Source organism: Ranitomeya imitator, chromosome 2 (genome assembly GCF_032444005.1).
Source record: "Ranitomeya imitator isolate aRanImi1 chromosome 2, aRanImi1.pri, whole genome shotgun sequence".
In the NCBI taxonomy this organism is placed as follows: domain Eukaryota; kingdom Metazoa; phylum Chordata; class Amphibia; order Anura; family Dendrobatidae; genus Ranitomeya; species Ranitomeya imitator.
In genome coordinates this window covers 620,688,921-620,714,186 of record NC_091283.1, presented here as the reverse complement: position 1 = coordinate 620,714,186, position 25,266 = coordinate 620,688,921, and positions in this window count along the sequence as shown.

Genomic DNA, 25,266 nt, shown 5'->3' with positions numbered 1-25,266 from the left:
AAAAAGTGAAATGTTAATTTTCCCCTTCCACATTCCATTAATTCTTGTGAAGCACCTGAAAGGATAATAAACTTCTCATGGTTTTACTCACCTTGAGGGGTGCAGTTTTTAGAATGGTGTCACATTTGGGTATTTTCTTTCATATAGACCCCTCAAAGTGACTTAAAGGGAACCTGTCACCTGAATTTGGCGGGACTGGTTTTGGGTCATATGGGCGGAGTTTTCGGGTGTTTGATTCACCCTTTCATTACCCGCTGGCTGCATGCTGGCTGCAATATTGGATTGAAGTTCATTCTCTGTCCTCCGTAGTACATGCCTGCACAAGGTGCAATCTTGCTTTGCGCAGGCGTGTACTATGGAGGACAGAGAATGAACTTCAATCCAATATTGCAGCCAGCATGCAGCCAGCGGGTAAGGAAAGGGTGATTCAAACACCCGAAAACTCCGCCCATATGACCCAAAACCAGTCCCGCCAAATTCAGGTGACAGAGTCCCTTTAAAATGTGAGGTGGTCCCTAAAAAAATGGTATTGTAAAATTTGTTGAAAAAATGGTATTGTAAAATTTGTTGAAAAAATGAAAAATCGCTGGTCAACTTTTAACCATTAACTTCCCAACAAAAAAAAAAAATTTGTTCCAAAATCATGCTGGTGTAAAGTAGACATGTGGGAAATGTGATGTATTAACTATTTTTTGTGATATGACTCTCTGATTTAACCCCTTCGCGACACGCGCCGTACTAGTACTGCGCTGCCGGCACTGCATTAGTGCCAGCAGCAGTACTAGTACGGCGCACCAATCACCGCGGTCTCGCGCTGAGCGCCGCGGTGATCGGGTGCGGGTGTCAGCTGTATACGACAGCTGACACCCCGCAGCAATGCCCACGATCGGCGCTATCGCCGATCGCGGGCATTTAACCCCTCTGATGCCGCTGTCAGTAGTGACAGCGGCATAGAGGGGGATCGCGCAGGGACGGGGGCTCCCTGCGCTCTCCCACCGGAGCAACGCAATGAGATCGCGTTGCTCCGGTGACCCGGAAGGAGTCCCCGGATCCAAGATGGCCGCCGGACTCCTTCCGGGTCATGAAGTGACCTGGCTAGCCGGCGCCTGCTGAGAGCAGGTGCTGGAAAGCCAGCTAAGCTGCCTGTCAGATCGTTGATCTGACGGTGTGCTATGCACAGTGTCAGATCAACGATCTGATCTAATACAGTGATGTCCCACCCTGGGACAATGTTAGAAAGTAAAAAAAAAAAAAAAATAGAATGTGTAAAAAAAAATAAAAAAAGATCCCCAAATAAAAAAAAAAAAACATTTCCCAATAAATCCATTTATTTATGTAAAAAAAAAAAAAAACAATAAATGTACACATATTTGGTATCGCCGCGTCCGTAACGACCCGCTCTATAAAACTATCCCATTAGTTAACCCCTTCAGTGAACACCGCAAAAAAAAAAAAAAAAAAAACAAGGCAAAAAACAACGCTTTATTATCATACAGGCGAACAAAAAGTGGAATAACACGCGATCAAAACGACGGATATAAATAACCATGGTACCGCTGAAAACGTAATCTTGTCCCGCAAAAAAAAAGCCACCATACAGCATCATCAGCAGAAAAATAAAAAAGTTATAGCTCTCAGAATAATGCGATGCAAAAACAATTATTTTTTTATATAAAATAGTTTTTATTGTGTAAAAGCGCCAAAACATAAAAAAAATTACATAAATGAGGTATCGCTGTAATCGTACTGACCCAAAGAATAAAACTGCTTTATCCATTTTACCACATGTGGAACGGTATAAACGCCCCCCCTAAAAGAAATTCAGGAATTGCTGGTTTTTGTTCATTCCGCCTCCCAAAAATCGGAATAAAAAGCGATCAAAAAATGTAATCTGCCCGAAAATGTTACCATTAAAAACGTCAACTCGTCCCGCAAAAAACAAGACCTCATATGACTCTGTGGGCCAAAATATGGATAAATTATAGCTCTCAAAATGTGGTGATGCAAAAACTATTTTTTGCAATAAAAAGCGTCTTTTAGTGTGTGACAGCTGCCAATCATAAAAATCCGCCAAAATAACGCTATAAAAGTAAATCAAACCCCCCTTCAACACCCCCTTAGTTAGGGAAAAATAATAAAATGTAAAAAAATGTATTTATTTCCATTTTCCCATTAGTGCTAGGGTTAGTGCTAGGGTTAGGGCTAGGGTTAGGGCTAGGGCTAGGGTTAGGGCTAGGGTTAGGGCTAGGGTTAGGGCTAGGGCTAGGGTTAGGGTTAGGGTTAGGGTTGGGGTTAGGGTTTCAGTTATAATTGGGGGTTTCCACTGTTTAGGCACATCAGGGGCTCTCCAAACGCGACATGGCGTCCGATCTCAATTCCAGCCAATTCTGCTTTGAAAAAGTAAAACAGGGCTCCTTCCCTTCCGAGTTCTCCTGTGTGCCCAAACAGTGGTTCCCCCCAACATATGGGATATCAGCGTTCTCAGGACAAGTTGGACAACAACTATTGGGGTCCAATTTGTCCTGTTACCCTTGGGAAAATAAAAACATAGGGGATAAAATATCATTTTCGTGGAAAAAAAAATATTTTTTATTTTCACGGCTCTGCGTTATAAACTGTAGTGAAACACTTGTTGGTTCAAAGCTCTCACAACACATCTAGATAAGTTCCTTTGGGGGTCTAGTTTCCAATATGGGGTCACTTGTGGGGGGTTTCTACTGTTTAGGTACATCAGGGGCTCTGCAAATGCAACATGACGCCTGCAGACCAATCCATCTAAGTCTGCATTTCAAATGGCGCTCCTTCCCTTTCGAGCTCTGCCATGCACCCAAACAGTGGTTCCCCCCAACATATGGGGTATCAGCGTTCTCAGGACAAGTTGGACAACAACTTTTGGGGTCCAATTTGTCCTGTTACCCTTGGGAAAATAAAAACATAGGGGATAAAATATCATTTTCGTGGAAAAAAAATATTTTTTATTTTCACGGCTCTGCGTTATAAACTGTAGTGAAACACTTGTTGGTTCAAAGCTCTCACAACACATCTAGATAAGTTCCTTGGGGGGTCTAGTTTCCAATATGGGGTCACTTGTGGGGGGTTTCTACTGTTTAGGTACATCAGGGGCTCTGCAAATGCAACATGACGCCTGCAGACCAATCCATCTAAGTCTGCATTTCAAATGGCGCTCCTTCCCTTCCGAGCTCTGCCGTGCACCCAAACAGTGGTTCCCCCCAACATGTGGGGTATCAGCGTACTCAGGACAAATTGGACAATAACATTTGTGGTCCAATTTCTCCTGTTACCCTTGGGAAAAAAAATTGCGGGCTAAAGCATCATTTTGTGGAAAGAAAAAATGATTTTTTAATTTTCACAATGCTACATTCTAAACTTTAGTGAAACAATTGGGGGTTAAAAGTGCTCACCACACATCTAGATAAGTTCCTTAGGGGGTCTTATTTCCAAAATGGGGTCACTTGTGGGGGGTTTCCACTGTTAAGGCACGTCAGGGGCTCTCCAAATGCGACATCCGATCTCAATTCCAGCCAATTTTGCATTGAAAAGTCAAATGGCACTCCTTCCCTTCCGAGCTCTGCCATGCGCTCAAACAGTGGTTTATCCCCATATATGAAGTATCGACGTACTCAGGACAAATTGCACAACAACTTTTGGGGTCCAATTTATCCTTTTACCCTTGGGAAAATAAAAAATTTGGGGCAAAAAGATCATTTTTTGTGAAAATTAATAAAAAAATTTTTTTTACGGCTCAACATTATAAACTTCTGTGAAGCACTTAGAGGTTCAAAGTGCTCACCACACATCTAGATTAGTTCCTTAGGGGGTCTACTTTCCAAAATGGTGTCACTTGTGGGGGTTTCCACTGTTTAGGCACATCAGGGGCTCTCCAATCGTGACATGGGCTCCGATCTCAATTCCAGCAAATCTTGCATTGAAAAGTCAAATAGCGCTCCTTCCCTTCCGAGCTCTGCCGTGTGCCCAAACAGTGGTTTACCCCCACATATGGGGTATCGGCGTACTCAGGACAAATTGTACAACGACTTTTGTGGTCCAATTTCTCCTGTTACCCTTGGTAAAATGAAACAAATTGGACCTGAAGTAAAAATTTTGTGAAAAAAGTTAAATGTTCAATTTTTTTAAACATTCAAAAAATTCCTGTGAAGCACCTGAAGGGTTAATAAACTTTTTGAATGTGGTTGTGAGTACCTTGAGGGGTGCAGTTTTTAGAATGGTGTCACTTTTGGGCATTTTCTGTCATATAGACCCCTCAAAGTCACTTCAAGTGTGAGGTGGTCCGTAAAAAAATGGTTTTGCAAATTTTGTTGCAAAAATGAGAAATCGCTGGTCAACTTTTAACCCTTATAACGTCCTAACAAAAAAAAATTATGTTTCCAAAATTGTGCTGATGTAAAGCAGACATGTGGGAAATGTTGTTTATTAACTATATTATGTGATATAACTCTCTAATTTAAGGGCATAAAAACTAAGAGTTTGAAAATTGCTAAATTTTCATAATTTCTGACAAATTTTTGTTTTTTTCACAAATAAATGCAAGTCATATCGAAGAAGTTTTACCACTATCATGAAGTACAATATATCACGAGTAGGGTTGAGCGACCTTGACCTTTTTAGAGTCGAGCCGTGTTTCGCGAAACCCGACTATCTTAGAAGTCGAGTCGAGTGGAATCGGCCGATTATCGCGAAAAGTCGGGTATTGCCCGAAACACGAAACCCAATGCAAGTCAATGGGGGAGCATAGTCGGCAGTGAGTGGAGGCCAGGAAAACACCTACACTGCCCATTTTAATGGCAAAAACATCCATTCTTGTTAAAGAAGCTTGTCAATCGTAATTTACCTTATAATAATTGGAAGGCATTTGAAATTGGGGGTCATTTGGCTAAAGTTGTGGGGAGTAGGGCTGGTTCAAGTAATTAGTGGGCCCAGTAAATCTGGACCATGTCACGGCAGTGGAGCAGGGAGAGGTAAGTATTTCAACTTTGCAAGTGCTGTGATCCTGAGCAAGCAGGGGGGGCCCACTCGTTGGCATTGGCACTGGCACAGGGCCCCTCAAAGTACAGCGGTGTGTTTGCACGGTGGGGGCGCCTCCCACCGGCAGCAACACTTTTGCGTACTATGAGAGGCCCTGTGCCAGTGACGTCGCCAAATAGTATTCCTCCCCCCACCTGATGAAGGAACCTGCACTTTCATCTGCACCTTCCTCTTTGTCCCCGTGTAAGGTGGTATGGTATGCGGGAAGAGGAACCTGACTTTCAGCAGGGTCACAATCTTGCTGTGTAGCGTGCACGGGAATTTTGCGTTATGGGTCAATGTACCAGCAGACTCATCTATCACTGGCTGGGCAATGGGCAGGATGAGGAGGAAACACAGATATAGGCCCAAAGAATAAAGTTGGCTAAATGCAGTTCAAAATTGGTAACACAGGACTAACCAGGGGGCATTGCAGTGGAGGACAACTGGAATGAGAGGCTGACACAGAGAGTAGGCCCAAATCAGTAAGTAGTCGAAATGCAGTTCAAAATTGGCAACCGTAGTAAACAGGCGGCACAGCTTTGTTCAGTGGAGGAGAACAGCAAGGAGTGGCAGACACCGATAGTAGGCCCCAACCCAACTAGTAGGCCAAATGCAGTCTAACATTAACAACTACTTAACGAGAGCCTGAAAATGGAATTTCAGGACAGGAAACCAGGAGAACAGCAAGGAGTGGCAGACACCGATAGTAGGCCCCAAACCAACTAGTACGCCAAATGCAGTTGTTCCGTTTAACCACAATTTAATGAGAGCCTGAAGATAGAAGTTCAGGAAAGGCAACCTGGAGAACACCTTGGAGTGGAACACACCATCTCTCTACACCCCATACCCAATTTGTAGGCCTAATGCAGTGTAGTTTCCAAGAACTACTAAACGAGAGCCGGAAGATCGAAGCTCAGGAAAGGCAACCTGGAGAACACCTTGGAGTGGAACACACCATCTCTCTACACCCCATACCCAATTTGTAGGCCTAATGCAGTGTAGTTTCCAAGAACTACTAAACGAGAGCCAGAAGATCGAAGCTCAGGAAAGGCAACCTGGAGAACACCTTGGAGTGGAACACACCATCTCTCTACACCCCATACCCAATTTGTAGGCCTAATGCAGTGTAGTTTCCAAGAACTACTAAACGAGAGCCGGAAGATCGAAGCTCAGGAAAGGCAACCTGGAGAACACCTTGGAGTGGAACACACCATCTCTCTACACCCCATACCCAATTTGTAGGCCTAATGCAGCGTAGTTTCCAACAACTACTAAACGAGAGCATGAAGATCGAAGCATTGGCGAGGAAACCTGGGGAACACCTTGGAGTGGAACACACCATCTCTCTACACCCCATACCCAATTTGTAGGCCTAATGCAGCGTAGTTTCCAACAACTACTAAACGAGAGCCGGAAGATCGAAGCTCAGGAAAGGCAACCTGGAGAACACCTTGGAGTGGAACACACCATCTCTCTACACCCCATACCCAATTTGTAGGCCTAATGCAGTGTAGTTTCCAAGAACTACTAAACGAGAGCCGGAAGATCGAAGCTCAGGAAAGGCAACCTGGAGAACACCTTGGAGTGGAACACACCATCTCTCTACACCCCATACCCAATTTGTAGGCCTAATGCAGTGTAGTTTCCAAGAACTACTAAACGAGAGCCGGAAGATCGAAGCTCAGGAAAGGCAACCTGGAGAACACCTTGGAGTGGAACACACCATCTCTCTACACCCCATACCCAATTTGTAGGCCTAATGCAGTGTAGTTTCCAAGAACTACTAAACGAGAGCCGGAAGATCGAAGCTCAGGAAAGGCAACCTGGAGAACACCTTGGAGTGGAACACACCATCTCTCTACACCCCATACCCAATTTGTAGGCCTAATGCAGTGTAGTTTCCAAGAACTACTAAACGAGAGCCGGAAGATCGGAGCTCAGTAAAGGCAACCTGGAGAACACCTTGGAGTGGAACACACCATCTCTCTACACCCCATACCCAATTTGTAGGCCTAATACAGCGTAGTTTCCAACAACTACTAAACGAGAGCCGGAAGATCGAAGCTCAGGAAAGGCAACCTGGAGAACACCTTGGAGTGGAACACACCATCTCTCTACACCCCATACCCAATTTGTAGGCCTAATGCAGTGTAGTTTCCAAGAACTACTAAACGAGAGCCGGAAGATCGAAGCTCAGGAAAGGCAACCTGGAGAACACCTTGGAGTGGTACACACCATCTCTCTACACCCCATACCCAATTTGTAGGCCTAATCCAGTGTAGTTTCCAACAACTACTAAATGAGAGCATTAAGATCGAAGCAATGGCGAGGAAACCTGGGGCACACCTTGGGGAGGCAGACACCGTTAGTAGGCCCTACCAAATTTGTACCCCCAATGCAGTTTTAAAATTCCTAGAGGCTGAAAACAAGACTATTGACGCTCAGCTGTTTTCAAAGGAACACAGCTGAATTGAGTGGCGCAGACAGACACAGGTAGTAGGACTTAACCCAAAAATGTGGCTCACTGCAGCTTAAAAAAGTTACAGGGGTACACAAGCAGCAGTGCTCTGGGCAGTGGAGGACAATTTCAATAGTGGACCGCAGACAGACTTTGTACGCCTACTATTAAAAAAAGGATGCTCAATGCAATTAAAAATAGGTTCCAGGGGTCCACGGGCAGCAGTGGTGTGGTCAGTGGACGAGTATTGGAAGGAGGGACCGCAGACAGGCGTAGTAGGCCTAACATAACAAAATTAGGCTGTAGACACTGTAAAATTGGTTCCAGGGGTACACGGGCAGCAGTGGTGTGGTCAGCGGAGGAAAATTGGAATTAGGGACTGCAGACAGACTTTGTAGGCTGTCCCCTGTGGACCATGCATCCAACACATTAACCCAGTGCGCCGTAATGGACACGTAACTTTTTGTGGACATGCCTACTGGTCCATGCGTCTCTTGTCAGGTGCACCTTTCTACTGTTTGATTGCCTGAGTGCTATGACAATGCAGACTTTTTCATGCCGGTGGAGGGCTGGGATGGCTTTTCTCGCAAAAGAAATGTCGACTGGGTAGCTTGAACCGTTGCACAGCGTAGTTCATCTGGGCTTTCTAAATATAAAACAAAGAAAAAAAGGAGGCTACATGCACTTTCAGCTGGGTTCCAGGGGTACACGGCCAGCATTGGTCTGGTCAGTGGAGAACTATTGGAAGGAGTGACCGCAAACAGGCATCGAAGGCCTAACATAATAACACATTGCTGTTGGCAATTTTAAATTGGTTCCAGGGGAACACGGGCAGCAGTGGCCTGGTCAGTGTAGTAGTAGTAGAAAGAACGGACCGCAGACAGGCATCGAAGGCCTAAAATAAAAAAATTGGGCTGGCTGTAGGCAATTTTAAATTGGTTCCAGGGGTATACGGACAGCAGTGGTGTGGTCAGTGGAGGCCTAGTGGAAGGAGTGACCGCAGACAGGCATCGAAGGCCTAACAATAATAACACATTGCTGTTGGCAATTTTAAATTGGTTCCAGGGAAACACGGGCAGCAGTGGCCTGGTCAGTGTAGTAGTAGTAGAAAGAACGGACCGCAGACAGGCATCGAAGGCCTAAAATAAAAAAATTGGGCTGGCTGTAGGCAATTTTAAATTGGTTCCAGGGGTACACGGGCAGCAGTGGTGTGGTCAGTGGAGGCCTAGTGGAAGGAGTGACCGCAGACAGGCATCGAAGGCCTAACAATAATAACACATTGCTGTTGGCAATTTTAAATTGGTTCCAGGGAAACACGGGCAGCAGTGGCCTGGTCAGTGTAGTAGTAGTAGAAAGAACGGACCGCAGACAGGCATCGAAGGCCTAAAATAAAAAAATTGGGCTGGCTGTAGGCAATTTTAAACTGGTTCCAGGGGTACACGGGCAGCAGTGGTGTGGTCAGTGGAGGCATATTGTAAGGAGTGACCGCAGACAGGCATCGAAGGCCAAAAATAATAACACATGGCTGTAGGCAATTTTAAATTGGTTCCAGGGGTACACGGGCAGCAGTGGTGTGGTCAGTGGAGGCCTAGTGGAAGGAGTGACCGCAGACAGGCATCGAAGGCCTAAAATAATAACACATGGCTGTAGGCAATTTTAAATTGGTTCCAGGGGTACACGGGCAGCAGTGGTGAGGTCAGTGGAGGCCTAGTGGAAGGAGTGACCGCAGACAGGCATCGAAGGCCTAAAATAATAACACATGGCTGTAGGCAATTTTAAATTGGTTCCAGGGGTACACGGGCAGCAGTGGCCTGGTCAGTGTAGTAGTAGTAGAAAGAATGGACCGCAGACAGGCATCGAAGGCCTAAAATAAAAAAATTGGGCTGGCTGTAGGCAATTTTAAATTGGTTCCAGGGGTACACGGGCAGCAGTGGTGTGGTCAGTGGAGGCCTAGTGGAAGGAGTGACCGCAGACAGGCATCGAAGGCCTAAAATAATAACACATGGCTGTAGGCAATTTTAAATTGGTTCCAGGGGTACACGGGCAGCAGTGGTGTGGTCAGTGGAGGCCTAGTGGAAGGAGTGACCGCAGACAGGCCTCGAAGGCCTAAAATAAAAAAATTGGGCTGGCTGTAGGCAATTTTAAATTGGTTCCAGGGGTACACGGGCAGCAGTGGCCTGGTCAGTGTAGTAGTAGTAGAAAGAACGGACCGCAGACAGGCATCAAAGGCCTAAAATAAAAAAATTGGGCTGGCTGTAGGCAATTTTAAATTGGTTCCAGGGGTACACGGGCAGCAGTGGTGTGGTCAGTGGAGGCATATTGGAAGGAGTGACCGCAGACAGGCATCGAAGGCCTAAAATAATAACACATGGCTGTAGGCAATTTTAAATTGGTTCCTGGGGTACACGGGCAGCAGTGGTGTGGTCAGTGGAGGCCTAGTGGAAGGAGTGACCGCAGACAGGCCTCGAAGGCATAAAATAAAAAAATTGGGCTGGCTGTAGGCAATTTTAAATTGGTTCCAGGGGTACACGGGCAGCAGTGGCCTGGTCAGTGTAGTAGTAGTTGAAAGAACGGACCGCAGACAGGCATCAAAGGCCTAAAATAAAAAAATTGGGCTGGCTGTAGGCAATTTTAAATTGGTTCCAGGGGTACACGGGCAGCAGTGGTGTGTTCAGTGGAGGCATAGTGGAAGGAGTGACCGCAGACAGGCTTCGAAGGCCTAACATAACAAAAATGTCAATACAATGGTATTGTCAGTGGCAGGCATTGAAGGATGTCAGCGCATAGACTAAACATTGGTGGAGCTGTGAGATAATTTTGCAAGTGGTAGAGCACTGTTTGAGCTGGGGGGGAACTGTCTTGTGGCCGGCGGTACAGGCCCAGGGCCCCTCATATTACAACGGTGTGTCTGACGTTGGGTGCGCACCACCACCGCCAGAGACACTTTATTGTACTAGGAGGGACCCAGTGGCAGTGCCGTCGACCAAAAGCGGGCACACCCACCTCTTCAGACAAACAGCACTCTCACGGGTGCTGTCGCCAAGTGTCGATACCACGGCCCCGTGTGGGGAGTTTGGCCATTTAGTGAGGTGTAAACATGTCGTATGCTGGACAATCAGGTGCAGAAAATTACGAGATTGGAAAAGGCATTCAGAATAGTCCACAGGCAAGACCTTTTCATAGGAAAGCTAGGTGTCAGCCGGGCAAGGTGGGGCAAAAGATTTCGAAATCCAGTTGTGGTTCATTTTAATGAAGGTTAGATCATCTACATTTTGGGTAGCCAGACGAGTCCTTTTTTCTGTTAGTATTGAACCTGCAGCACTGAATACTCTTTCTGATAGGACACTAGCTGCCGGGCAAGCAAGCTCCTGCAATGCATATTCTGCCAATTCTGGCCAGGTGTCTAATTTGGATGCCCAGTAATCAAATGGGAATGACGGTTGAGGGAGAACATCGATAAGGGATGAAAAATAGTTAGTAACCATACTGGACAAATGTTGTCTCCTGTCACTTTGAATTGATGCTGCAGTACCTGTCCTGTCTGCGGTCATAGCAAAATCACTCCACAACCTGGTCAGAAAACCCCTCTGGCCAACGCCACTTCTGATTTCTGCCCCTCTAACTCCTCTGGTCTGCTGGCCCCTGCAGCTCGTGTGAGAACGATCACGGGCGCTGTGTGCAGGGAATGCCAGAAGCAAACGGTCAACAAGAGTTGATTGTTTGGTTGCTAATATTAGTTCCAAGTTCTCATGTGGCATTATATTTTGCAATTTGCCTTTATAGCGAGGATCAAGGAGGCAGGCCAACCAGTAATCGTCATCATTCATCATTTTAGTTATGCGTGTGTCCCTTTTGAGGATACGTAAGGCATAATCCGCCATGTGGGCCAAAGTTCCAGTTCTCAAATCTACGGTTGTGCTTGGTTGAGGGGCAGTTTCAGGCAAATCCACGTCACTTGTGTCCCTCAAAAAACCAGAACCCGGCCTTGCCGCGCCACCAATTTCCAGTGGCCCTGGAAAAGCTTCCTCATTAAAAATATAATCATCCCCATCATCCTCCTCGTCCTCCTCCTCCTCTTCGCCCGCTAACTCGTCCTGTACACTGCCCTGGCCAGACAATGGCTGACTGTCATCAAGGCTTTCCTCTTCCTCAGCTGCAGACGCCTGATCCTTTATGTGCGTCAAACTTTGCATCAGCAGACGCATTAGGGGGATGCTCATGCTTATTATGGCGTTGTCTGCACTAACCAGCCGTGTGCATTCCTCAAAACACTGAAGGACTTGACACATGTCTTGAATCTTCGACCACTGCACACCTGACAACTCCATGTCTGCCATCCTACTGCCTGCCCGTGTATGTGTATCCTCCCACAAAAACATAACCGCCCGCCTCTGTTCGCACAGTCTCTGAAGCATGTGCAGTGTTGAGTTCCACCTTGTTGCAACATCTATGATTAGGCGATGCTGGGGAAGGTTCAAAGAACGCTGATAGGTCTGCATACGGCTGGAGTGTACGGGCGAACGGCGGATATGTGAGCAAAGTCCACGCACTTTGAGGAGCAGGTCGGATAACCCCGGATAACTTTTCAGGAAGCACTGCACCACCAGGTTTAAGGTGTGAGCCAGGCAAGGAATGTGTTTCAGTTGGGAAAGGGAGATGGCAGCCATGAAATTCCTTCCGTTATCACTCACTACCTTGCCTGCCTCAAGATCTACAGTGCCCAGCCACGACTGCGTTTCTTTCTGCAAGAACTCGGACAGAACTTCCGCGGTGTGTCTGTTGTCGCCCAAACACTTCATAGCCAATACAGCCTGCTGACGTTTGCCAGTAGCTGCCCCATAATGGTAGACCTGGTGTGCAACAGTGGCAGCTGCGGATGGAGTGGTTGTGCGACTGCGGTCTGTGGACGAGCTCTCGCTTCTGCAGGAGGACGAAGAGGAGGAGGAGGGGGTGCGAACGGCTACTGCCAACTGTTTCCTAGACCGTGGGCTAGGCAGAACTGTTCCAAACTTGCTGTCCCCTGTGGACCCTGCATCCACAACATTCACCCAGTGTGCCGTGATGGACACGTAACGTCCCTGGCCATGCCTACTGGTCCATGCATCTGTTGTCAGGTGCACCTTTGTGCTCACAGATTGCCTGAGTGCATGGACGATGCGCTCTTTAACATGCTGGTGGAGGGCTGGGATGGCTTTTCTGGAAAAAAAGTGTCGACTGGGTAGCTCGTAGCGTGGTACAGCGTAGTCCATCAGGGCTTTGAAAGCTTCGCTTTCAACTAACCGGTAGGGCATCATCTCTAACGAGATTAGTCTAGCTATGTGGGCGTTCAAACCCTGTGTACGCGGATGCGAGGCTAAGTACTTCCTTTTTCTAACCATAGTCTCATGTAGGGTGAGCTGGACTGGAGAGCTGGAGATCGTGGAACTAGCGGGGGTGCCGGTGGACATGGCAGACTGAGAGACGGTGGGAGATGGTATTGTTGCCGCCGGTGCCCTAGATGCAGTGTTTCCTACTACGAAACTGGTGATTCCCTGACCCTGACTGCTTTGGCCTGGCAAAGAAACCTGCACAGATACTGCAGGTGGTGCGGAAAATGGTGGCCCTACACTGCCGGAAGGGATGTTGCGTTGCTGACTAGCTTCATTGGCCGAGGGTGCTACAACCTTAAGGGACGTTTGGTAGTTAGTCCAGGCTTGCAAATGCATGGTGGTTAAATGTCTATGCATGCAACTTGTATTGAGACTTTTCAGATTCTGTCCTCTGCTTAAGGTAGTTGAACATTTTTGACAGATGACTGTGCGCTGATCAATTGGATGTTGTTTAAAAAAATGCCAGACTGCACTCTTTCTAGCATCGGATACCTTTTCAGGCATTGCAGACTGAGCTTTAACCGGATGGCCACGCTGTCCTCCAACAGGTTTTGGCTTTGCCACGCGTTTTGGGCAAGATACGGGCCCGGCAGATGGAACCTGTTGCGATGTTGATGCCTGCTGCGGCCCCTCCTCCTCCGCTTCAGAACTGCTGCCGCCTGCACCCTGTTCCCCCAATGGCTGCCAATCGGGGTCAAGAACTGGGTCATCTATTACCTCTTCTTGTAGCTCGTGTGCAACTTCGTCTGTGTCACCGTGTCGGTCGGTGGTATAGCGTTCGTGATGGGGCAACATAGTCTCATCAGGGTCTGATTCTTGATCATTACCCTGCGAGGGCAATGTTGTGGTCTGAGTCAAAGGACCAGCATAGTAGTCTGGCTGTGGCTGTGCATCAGTGCACTCCATGTCAGATTCAACTTGTAATGGGCATGGACTGTTAACTGCTTCACTTTCTAAGCCAGGGACGGTATGTGTAAAGAGCTCCATGGAGTAACCCGTTGTGTCGCCTGCTGCATTCTTCTCTGTTGTTGTTTTTGCTGAAGAGGACAAGGAAGCGAGTTGTCCCTGACCGTGAACATCCACTAACGACGCGCTGCTTTGACATTTACCAGTTTCACGAGAGGAGGCAAAAGAGCTAGAGGCTGAGTCAGCAAGATAAGCCAAAACTTGCTCTTGCTGCTCCGGCTTTAAAAGCGGTTTTCCTACTCCCAGAAAAGGGAGCGTTCGAGGCTTTGTGTAGCCAGACGACGAACCTGGCTCCACAGCTCCAGACTTAGGTGCAATATTTTTTTTCCCACGACCAGCTGATGCTCCACCACTACCACTACCCTCATTACCAGCTGACAATGAACGCCCCCGGCCACGACCTCTTCCACCAGACTTCCTCATTGTTTTAAAAACGTAAACAAACTAACGGTATTTGTTGCTGTCACACAACTTACACGGTGAGCTATAACTTCAGTATGATTTAGCTACCCCTTTACAGGTGAGTGAGACCACAACGAAAATAAGGCACAATGTTACACACTCTGTTGTTGGTGGCAACAAATGAGAGAGATGCCACACACACTGGACTCTCACTGAAGCACAAATGTAAATATTAATCTCCCACTGATTTTTTTTTTTTTTTTTTTCAGGGAGACTTTAGGAAAAAAAAATAATAGAATAAAATGATTTTTTCAGGAAGAATTTAGAAACCAAATAAAATAAAATGATTTTTTCAGGGAGAATTTAGAAAACAAATAAAACAAAAAAAGGCTTTCTATGGCCCACTGAGTGAGAGATGACGCACACAGGAGTCAGGAGTGGCACACAAGCCCAGAGGCCAATATTTATCTCCCACTGATTGATGTAGTGATTTTTTCAGGTAGATTTTGGAACCCAAATCAAGCTAAAAAAAATTAGGCTTTCTATGGCCCACAATTGGAGAGAGAGAGAGAGATGGCACACCCAGGAGTCAAGACTGGCACACAAGCAGAAAGGGCAATATTAATCTCCCACTGATTTTTTTTTTTTTTTTTTTCAGGGAGACTTTAGGAAAAAAAAATAATAGAATACAATGATTTTTTTCAGGAAGAATTTAGAAACCAAATAAAATAAAATGATTTTTTCAGGGAGAATTTAGAAAACAAATAAAACAAAAAAAGGCTTTCTATGGCCCACTGAGTGAGAGATGACGCACACAGGAGTCAGGAGTGACACACAAGCCCAGAGGCCAATATTTATCTCCCACTGATTGATGTAGTGATATTTTCAGGTAGATTTTGGAACCCAAATCAAGCTAAAAAAATAATAGGCTTTCTATGGCCCACAATTGGAGAGAGAGAGAGATGGCACACCCAGGAGTCAAGACTGGCACACAAGCAGAAAGGGCAATATTAATCTCCCACTGATTTGTTTTTGTTTTTTTTTTCAGGGAGACTTTAGGAAAAAAAAAAATAGAATAAAATGATTTTTTCAGGAAGAATTTAGAAACCAAATAAAATAAAATGATTTTTTCAGGGAGAATTTAGAAAACAAATAAAACAAAAAAAAGGCTTTCTATGGCCCACTGAGTGAGAGATGACGCACACAGGAGTCAAGAGTGGCACACAAGCCCAGAGGCCAATATTTATCTCCCACTGATTGATGTAGTGATTTTTTCAGGTAGATTTTGGAACCCAAATCAAGCTAAAAAAATAATAGGCTTTCTATGGCCCACAATCGGAGAGAGAGAGAGATGGCACACCCAGGAGTCAAGACTGGCACACAAGCAGAAAGGGCAATATTAATCTTCCACTGATTTGTTTTTTTTTTTTTTCAGGGAGACTTTAGGAAAAAAAAATAATAGAATAAAATGATTTTTTCAGGAAGAATTTAGAAACCAAATAAAATAAAATGATTTTTTCAGGGAGAATTTAGAAAACAAATAAAACAAAAAACGGCTTTCTATGGCCCACTGAGTGAGAGATGACGCACACAGGAGTCAGGAGTGGCACACAAGCCCAGAGGCCAATATTTATCTCCCACTGATTGATGTAGTGATTTTTTCAGGTAGATTTTGGAACCCAAATCAAGCTAAAAAAATAATAGGCTTTCTATGGCCCACAATTGGAGAGAGAGAGAGAGATGGCACACCCAGGAGTCAAGACTGGCACACAAGCAGAAAGGGCAATATTAATCTCCCACTGATTTTTTTTTTTTTTTTTTTTCAGGGAGACTTTAGGAAAAAAAAAATAGAATAAAATGATTTTTTCAGGAAGAATTTAGAAACCAAATAAAATAAAATGATTTTTTCAGGGAGAATTTAGAAAACAAATAAAACAAAAAAAGGCTTTCTATGGCCCACTGAGTGAGAGATGACGCACACAGGAGTCAGGAGTGGCACACAAGCCCAGAGGCCAATATTTATCTCCCACTGATTGATGTAGTGATTTTTTCAGGTAGATTTTGGAACCCAAATCAAGCTAAAAAAATAATAGGCTTTCTATGGCCCACAATTGGAGAGAGAGAGAGAGAGATGGCACACCCAGGAGTCAAGACTGGCACACAAGCAGAAAGGGCAATATTAATCTCCCACTGATTTTTTTTTTTTTTTTTTCAGGGAGACTTTAGAAAAAAAAAATAATAGAATAAAATGATTTTTTCAGGAAGAATTTAGAAACCAAATAAAATAAAATGATTTTTTCAGGGAGAATTTAGAAAACAAATAAAACAAAAAAAGGCTTTCTATGGCCCACTGAGTGAGAGATGACGCACACAGGAGTCAGGAGTGGCACACAAGCCCAGAGGCCAATATTTATCTCCCACTGATTGATGTAGTGATTTTTTCAGGTAGATTTTGGAACCCAAATCAAGCTAAAAAAATAATAGGCTTCCTATGGCCCACAATTGGAGAGAGAGAGAGAGATGGCACACCCAGGAGTCAAGACTGGCACACAAGCAGAAAGGGCAATATTAATCTCCCACTGATTTTTTATTTTTTTTTTTTTCAGGGAGACTTTAGGAAAAAAAATAATAGAATAAAATGATTTTTTCAGGAAGAATTTAGAAACCAAATAAAATAAAATGATTTTTTTCAGGGAGAATTTAGAAAACAAATAAAACAAAAAAAGGCTTTCTATGGCCCACTGAGTGAGAGATGACGCACACAGGAGTCAGGAGTGGCACACAATCCCAGAGGCCAATATTTATCTCCCACTGATTGATGTAGTGATTTTTTCAGGTAGATTTTGGAACCCAAATCAAGCTAAAAAAAATAATAAGCTTTCTATGGCCCACAATTGGAGAGAGAGAGAGAGATGGCACACCCAGGAGTCAAGACTGGCACACAAGCAGAAAGGGCAATATTAATCTCCCACTGATTTGTTTTTGTTTTTTTTTTCAGGGAGACTTTAGGAAAAAAAAATAATAGAATAAAATGATTTTTTCAGGAAGAATTTAGAAACCAAATAAAATAAAATGATTTTTTCAGGGAGAATTTAGAAAACAAATAAAACAAAAAAAGGCTTTCTATGGCCCACTGAGTGAGAGATGACGCACACAGGAGTCAGGAGTGGCACACAAGCCCAGAGGCCAATATTTATCTCCCACTGATTGATTTATTGATTTTTTCAGGTAGAATTTAGAACCCAAATCAACCAAAAACATAAATAGGCTTTCTATGGCCCACTATTTGTGAGAGAGATGGCACGCTCAGGACTGGCACACAAGCCCAGAGGCCAATATTAATCTCCCACTTTTTTTTTTTTTTCAGGGAAAATTTATAAACCCAATAAAAAAAAAAAAATAGGCTTTCTATGGCCCACTATCTGAGAGAGAGAGATGGCACGCTTAGGACTGGCACACAAGCCCAAAGGCCAATATTAATCTCCCTTTTTTTTCAGGGAGAATTTATAAAACCAAAAAAAAAATAAAATAAATAGGCTTTCTATGGCCCACTATTTGTGAGAGAGATGGCACGCTCAGGACTGGCACACAAGCCCAGAGGCCAATATTAATCTCCCACTTTTTTTTTTTGTTCCAGGGAAAATTTATAAACCCAATAAAAAAAAATAATAAATAGGCATTCTATGGCCCACTATCTGAGAGAGAGAGATGGCACGCTTAGGACTGGCACACAAGCCCAAAGGCCAGTATTAATCTCCCTTTTTTTTTTCAGGGAGAATTTATAAAACAAAAAAAAAATAAATAAATATGCTTTCTATGGCCCACTATTTGTGAGAGAGATGGCACGCTCAGGACTGGCACACAAGCCCAGAGGCCAATATTAATCTCCCACTTTTTTTTTTTTGTTCCAGGGAAAGTTTATAAACCCAATAAAAAAAATAATAAATAGGCTTTCTATGGCCCACTATCTGAGAGAGAGAGATGGCACGCTTAGGACTGGCACACAAGCCCAAAGGCCAATATTTATCTCCCACTGATTGATTTATTGATTTTTTCAGGTAGAATTTAGAACCCAAATAAAGCAAAAAAAAAAAAAAAGGGCTTTCTATGGCCCACTGAGTGAGTGATGATGCACACAGGAGTCAGGAGTGGCGCACAAGCCCTGAGGCCAATATTTTTCTCCCACTGATTGATGTAGTAATTTTTTCAGGTAGATTTTAGAACCCAAATCAAGCAAAAAAATAAATAGGCTTTCTATGGCCCACTGACTGAGAGATGGCACACACAGGAGTCAAGAGTGGCACACAAGCCCTGAGGCCAATATTTTTCTCCCACTGATTGATGTAGTGATTTTTTCAGGTAGATTTTTTAACCCAAATCAAGCAAAAAAATAAATAGGCTTTCTATGGCCCACTGAGTGAGAGATGGCACACACAGGGATGGCACTCTAGCAGAAATGTCAATCTTAATCTCCCACAAAAAAAAAAAAAAAAAAAAACAGGGAGTGTCCAACAATTACTATCTCCCTGCAGTAATCTCAGCCAGGTATGGCAGGCAGCAATAAGGAGTGGACTGATGCACAAATGAAATAAAAAGTGTGGACAAACAAAAAAGATAGCTGTGCAGAAAGGAAGGAACAAGAGGATTTGTGCTTTGAAAAAAGCAGTTGGTTTGCACAGCGGCGTACACACAGCAATGCAGCTATCAGGGAGCCTTCTAGGGCAGCCCAATGAGCTACAGCGCTGAGGGGAAAAAAAAAAAAATGTAGCTTCCATTGTCCCTGCACACCGAAGGTGGTGTTGGGCAGTGGAAATCGCTACAGCACAAGCGGTTTGGTGGTTAATGGACCCTGCCTAACGCTATCCCTGCTTCTGACGAAGCGGCAGCAACCTCTCCCTAAGCTCAGATCAGCAGCAGTAACATGGCGGTCGGCGGGAACGCCCCTTTATAGCCCCTGTGACGCCGCAGACAGCAAGCCAATCACTGCAATGCCCTTCTCTAAGATGGTGGGGACCAGGACCTATGTCATCACGCTGCCCACACTCTGCGTTTACCTTCATTGGCTGAGAAATGTCTCTTTTTGCGTCATTGAAACGCGACTTTGGCGCGAAAGTCGCGTACCGCATGGCCGACCCCGCACAGGGGTCGGATCGGGTTTCATGAAACCCGACTTTGCCAAAAGTCGGCGACTTTTGAAAATGAACGGCCCGTTTCGCTCAACCCTAGTCACGAGAAAACAGTGTCAGAATCACCAGGATCCGTTGAAGCGTTTCAGAGTTATAACCTCATAAAGTGACAGTGGTCAGAATTGTAAAAATTGGCCCTGTCACTTAGGTGAAAACAGGCTTTGGGGTGAAGGGGTTAAGGGCATAAAAATTAAAAGTTTGAAAATTGCTAAATTTTCAAATTTTTTTCTAAATTTCCATCTTTTTCCACAAATAAATGCAAGGCATATCGAAGAAATTTTACCGCTATCATAAAGTACAATATGTCACGAGAAAACCGTTTCAGGATCCATTGAAGCATTCCAGAGTTATTACCTCATAAAGTGACAGTGATCAGAATTGCAAAAATTGGCCTGGTCACAAAGGCAAAAACAGTATCGGCCACGAAAGGGTTAAAGAATTTATACAATAAATGCTATAGCTGGTACAAGAATCCTTGCTCTCCTCTTCTATAAACATCCTCATGTACAGACACACTTTACAGTTTGTTATGAAAAGTTGCTTGAGAGCATAGTTACCCTTTTAGGTCTCTTTACGTAAACAATTCAGCCAAAATAAAATTCATAAGAAAGTTTGTGCCTAAACATTGCTCTGTGTTAATGTAAGCCAGTGATAAGCCAACAAACAAGCTGATTGATCTTTCTTAGAGATGTGAGAGCACTAAAATGCTCGGATGCTCATTACTGGAACTGAGCAATTCCTAGTGCTCAGATGGTCATTTCGACTAACGAGTATAATGGAAGTCAATGATAAATCTGAGCATTTTTCATGCAGACCCTACTAGGAGGTCTGAGGGGTAGTGGAAATGTTGAAATAGATTGAAAAAGTGCTCAATGAAAGGAAAGCAGCATGGGGAAGACCCCTGGAAGCATCTCTGAATCCCAGATTGCTGCTGAGAAAAATGGTGTCACACTTTTACTCCACTTTAAGGACAGACAATAAAACATTCAAAATCGAATTTGAGTTTACAAAGAAAACACTGTAAACAAACATTATTTCCTGTATAATGACTTGTATATAAGGCAAAAGTTGAAAAGGAGATAATAATAATATACCGTATATACTCGAGTATAAGCCGAGATTTTCAGCCCAAATTTTTGGGCTGAAAGTGCCCCTCTCGGCTTATACTCGAGTCATTTTTCGGCGGTGGGGTCGGCGGGTGAGGGGGAGAGAGGACTGTCATATACTCACCTAGTCCCGGCGCTCCTGGCGCTCCCCCTGCCCATCCCATGGTCTTCGGTGCCGCAGCTCTTCCCCTGTTCAGCGGTCACGTGGGACCGCTCATTAAAGTTATGAATATGGACTCCACTCCCATAGGGGTGGAGCCGCATATTCATTCCCCTAATGAGTGGTAACAGTGACCGCTGACAGAGGAAGAGGCTGCGGCACCCAGAGACCAGCTGTCCGGGATAAGGAGCCAGGGACGCCGGGAGCAGGAAAGTATCTCATATTCACCTGTCTACGTTCCACCCGCCGTGCGCCGCTCCTTCTTAAGTGTCCTATTGCTCTGACTGTTCAGGTCAGAGGGCGCGATGACGTACTAATCTGCGCGCCGCCCTCTGCCTGAACAGTCAGTGTGGAGAGACGCCGAGACAGGACGCTGAGGAGCTGCGGGCAGCTAGAGAGGTGAGTATGTCATTTTTTTTTTCATTGCAGCAGCAGCAGCATTCTATATTGCACAGATTTATATGGAGCATCTATGGGGCAATAATCAACGGTGCAGAGCATTCTATATGGGGCAGCTTTATGTGGAGCATCTATGGGGCCATAATGAACGGTACAGAGCATTATATATTGCACAGAAGCTAGGAGGCGGAGTGCACGATCAGAAGGCTAGAGAATACATTTCAAAAACCTGAACTGCACATCCAAACATAGACTCAGTGTGAACAGGTGCTGAACCTAGAGTCGCCAACTCGTATATAGTTAAGTAAATAAGGCAGCACACTGCAGCGCTAAAACATGCAAACTTGAAAACACAAAATTTGAACTGCATTACTGCACTAGAAATATGAAAAATGAGAGCTTTTAGCGCATAAAAATGGCCAATTTTATGTGTACCTGGTAGCCCTTTACGGCATCTCTCTTATACCAGGTCCTACGCTTGCCTTACCTCGCTGAGAATAAACGTCTCCATCTGAATGGGTACATGTGAAACCTCTTCTTAGACTAAAATTCTCTCTCTCTGTGGAGGGGTATTGGACCTGCTGTAATTAAAACACCTGAAGTTAGGAGGCGGAGTGCACGATCAGAAGGCTAGAGAATACATTTCAAAAACCTGACCTGCACATCCAAACATAGACTCAGTGTGAACAGGTGCTCAACCTAGAGTCGCCAACTCGTATATAGTTAAGTGAATAAGGCAGCACACTGCAGCGCTAAAACATGCAAACTTGAAAACACGAAACTTGAACTGCATTACTGCACTAGAAATATGAAAAATGAGAGCTTTTAGCGCATAAAAATGGCCAATTTTATGTGTACCTGGTAGCCCCTTTACGGCATCTCTCTTATACCAGGTCCTACGCTTGCCTTACCTCACTGAGAATAAACGTCTCCATCTGAATGGGTACATGTGAAACTTCTTCTTAGACTAAAATTCTCTCTCTCTGTGGAGGGGTATTGGACCTGCTGTAATTAAAACACCTGAAGCTAGGAGGCGGAGTGCACGATCAGAAGGCTAGAGAATACATTTCAAAAACCTGACCTGCACATCCAAACATAGACTCAGTGTGAACAGGTGCTCAACCTAGAGTCGCCAACTCGTATATAGTTAAGTAAATAAGGCAGCACATTGCAGCGCTAAAACGTGCAAACTTGAAAACACGAAATTTGAACTGCATTACTGCACTAGAAATATGAAAAATGAGAGCTTTTAGCGCATAAAAATGGCCAATTTTATGTGTACCTGGTAGCCCCTTTACGGCATCTCTCTTATACCAGGTCCTACGCTTGCCTTACCTCGCTGAGAATAAACGTCTCCATCTGAATGGGTACATGTGAAACCTCTTCTTAGACTAAAATTTTCTCTCTCTGTGGAGGGGTATTGGACTTGCTGTAATTAAAACACCTGAAGCTAGGAGGCGGAGTGCACGATCAGAAGGCTAGAGAATACATTTCAAAAACCTGACCTGCACATCCAAACATAGACTCAGTGTGAACAGGTGCTGAACCTAGAGTCGCCAACTCGTATATAGTTAAGTAAATAAGGCAGCACACTGCAGCGCTAAAACATGCAAACTTGAAAACACGAAATTTGAACTGCATTACTGCACTAGAAATATGAAAAATGAGAGCTTTTAGCGCATAAAAATGGCCAATTTTATGTGTACCTGGTAGCCCTTTTACGGCATCTCTCTTATACCAAGTCCTACGCTTGCCTTACCTCGCTGAGAATAAACGTCTCCATCTGAATGGGTACATGTGAAACCTCTTCTTAGACTAAAATTCTCTCTCTCTGTGGAGAGGTATTGGACCTGCTGTAATTAAAACACCTGAAGCTAGGAGGTGGAGTGCACGATCAGAAGGCTAGAGAATACATTTCAAAAACCTGACCTGCACATCCAAACATAGACTCAGTGTGAACAGGTGCTGAACCTAGAGTCGCCAACTCGTATATAGTTAAGTAAATAAGGCAGCACACTGCAGCGCTAAAACATGCAAACTTGAAAACACGAAATTTGAACTGCATTACTGCACTAGAAATATGAAAAATGAGAGCTTTTAGCGCATAAAAATGGCCAATTTTATGTGTACCTGGTAGCCCCTTTACGGCATCTCTCTTATACCAGGTCATACGCTTGCCTTACCTCGCTGAGAATAAACGTCTCCATCTGAATGGGTACATGTGAAACCTCTTCTTAGACTAAAATTCTCTCTCTCTGTGGAGGGGTATTGGACCTGCTGTAATTAAAACACCTGAAGCTAGGAGGCGGAGTGCACGATCAGAAGGCTAGAGAATACATTTCAAAAACCTGACCTGCACATCCAAACATAGACTCAGTGTGAACAGGTGCTGAACCTAGAGTCGCCAACTCGTATATAGTTAAGTAAATAAGGCAGCACACTGCAGCGCTAAAACATGCAAACTTGAAAACACGAAATTTGAACTGCATTACTGCACTAGAAATATGAAAAATGAGAGCTTTTAGCGCATAAAAATGGCCAATTTTATGTGTACCTGGTAGCCCCTTTACGGCATCTCTCTTATACCAGGTCCTACACTTGCCTTACCTCGCTGAGAATAAACGTCTCCATCTGAATGGGTACATGTGAAACCTCTTCTTAGACTAAAATTCTCTCTCGCTGTGGAGGGGTATTGGACTTGCTGTAATTAAAACACCTGAAGCTAGGAGGCGGAGTGCACGATCAGAAGGCTAGAGAATACATTTCAAAAACCTGACCTGCACATCCAAACATAGACTCAGTGTGAACAGGTGCTGAACCTAGAGTCGCCAACTCGTATATAGTTAAGTAAATAAGGCAGCACACTGCAGCGCTAAAACGTGCAAACTTGAAAACACGAAATTTGAACTGCATTACTGCACTAGAAATATGAAAAATGAGAGCTTTTAGCGCATAAAAATGGCCAATTTTATGTGTACCTGGTAGCCCCTTTACGGCATCTCTCTTATACCAGGTCCTACGCTTGCCTTACCTCGCTGAGAATAAACGTCTCCATCTGAATGGGTACATGTGAAACCTCTTCTTAGAATAAAATTCTCTCTCTCTGTGGAGGGGTATTGGACTTGCTGTAATTAAAACACCTGAAGCTAGGAGGCGGAGTGCACGATCAGAAGGCTAGAGAATACATTTCAAAAACCTGACCTGCACATCCAAACATAGACTCAGTGTGAACAGGTGCTGAACCTAGAGTCGCCAACTCGTATATAGTTAAGTAAATAAGGCAGCACACTGCAGCGCTAAAACGTGCAAACTTGAAAACACGAAATTTGAACTGCATTACTGCACTAGAAATATGAAAAATGAGAGCTTTTAGCGCATAAAAATGGCCAATTTTATGCGTACCTGGTAGCCCCTTTACGGCATCTCTCTTATACCAGGTCCTACGCTTGCCTTACGTCGCTGAGAATAAACGTCTCCATCTGAATGGGTACATGTGAAACCTCTTCTTAGACTAATATTCTCTCTCTCTGTGGAGAGGTATTGGACCTGCTGTAATTAAAGCACCTGAAGCTAGGAGGCGGAGTGCACGATCAGAAGGCTAGAGAATACATTTCAAAAACCTGACCTGCACATCCAAACATAGACTCAGTGTGAACAGGTGCTGAACCTAGAGTCGCCAACTCGTATATAGTTAAGTAAATAAGGCAGCACACTGCAGCGCTAAAACATGCAAACTTGAAAACACGAAATTTGAACTGCATTACTGCACTAGAAATATGAAAAATGAGAGCTTTTAGCGCATAAAAATGGCCAATTTTATGTGTACCTGGTAGCCCTTTTACGGCATCTCTCTTATACCAAGTCCTACGCTTGCCTTACCTCGCTGAGAATAAACGTCTCCATCTGAATGGGTACATGTGAAACCTCTTCTTAGACTAATATTCTCTCTCTCTGTGGAGAGGTATTGGACCTGCTGTAATTAAAACACCTGAAGCTAGGAGGTGGAGTGCACGATCAGAAGGCTAGAGAATACATTTCAAAAACCTGACCTGCACATCCAAACATAGACTCAGTGTGAACAGGTGCTGAACCTAGAGTCGCCAACTCGTATATAGTTAAGTAAATAAGGCAGCACACTGCAGCGCTAAAACATGCAAACTTGAAAACACGAAAT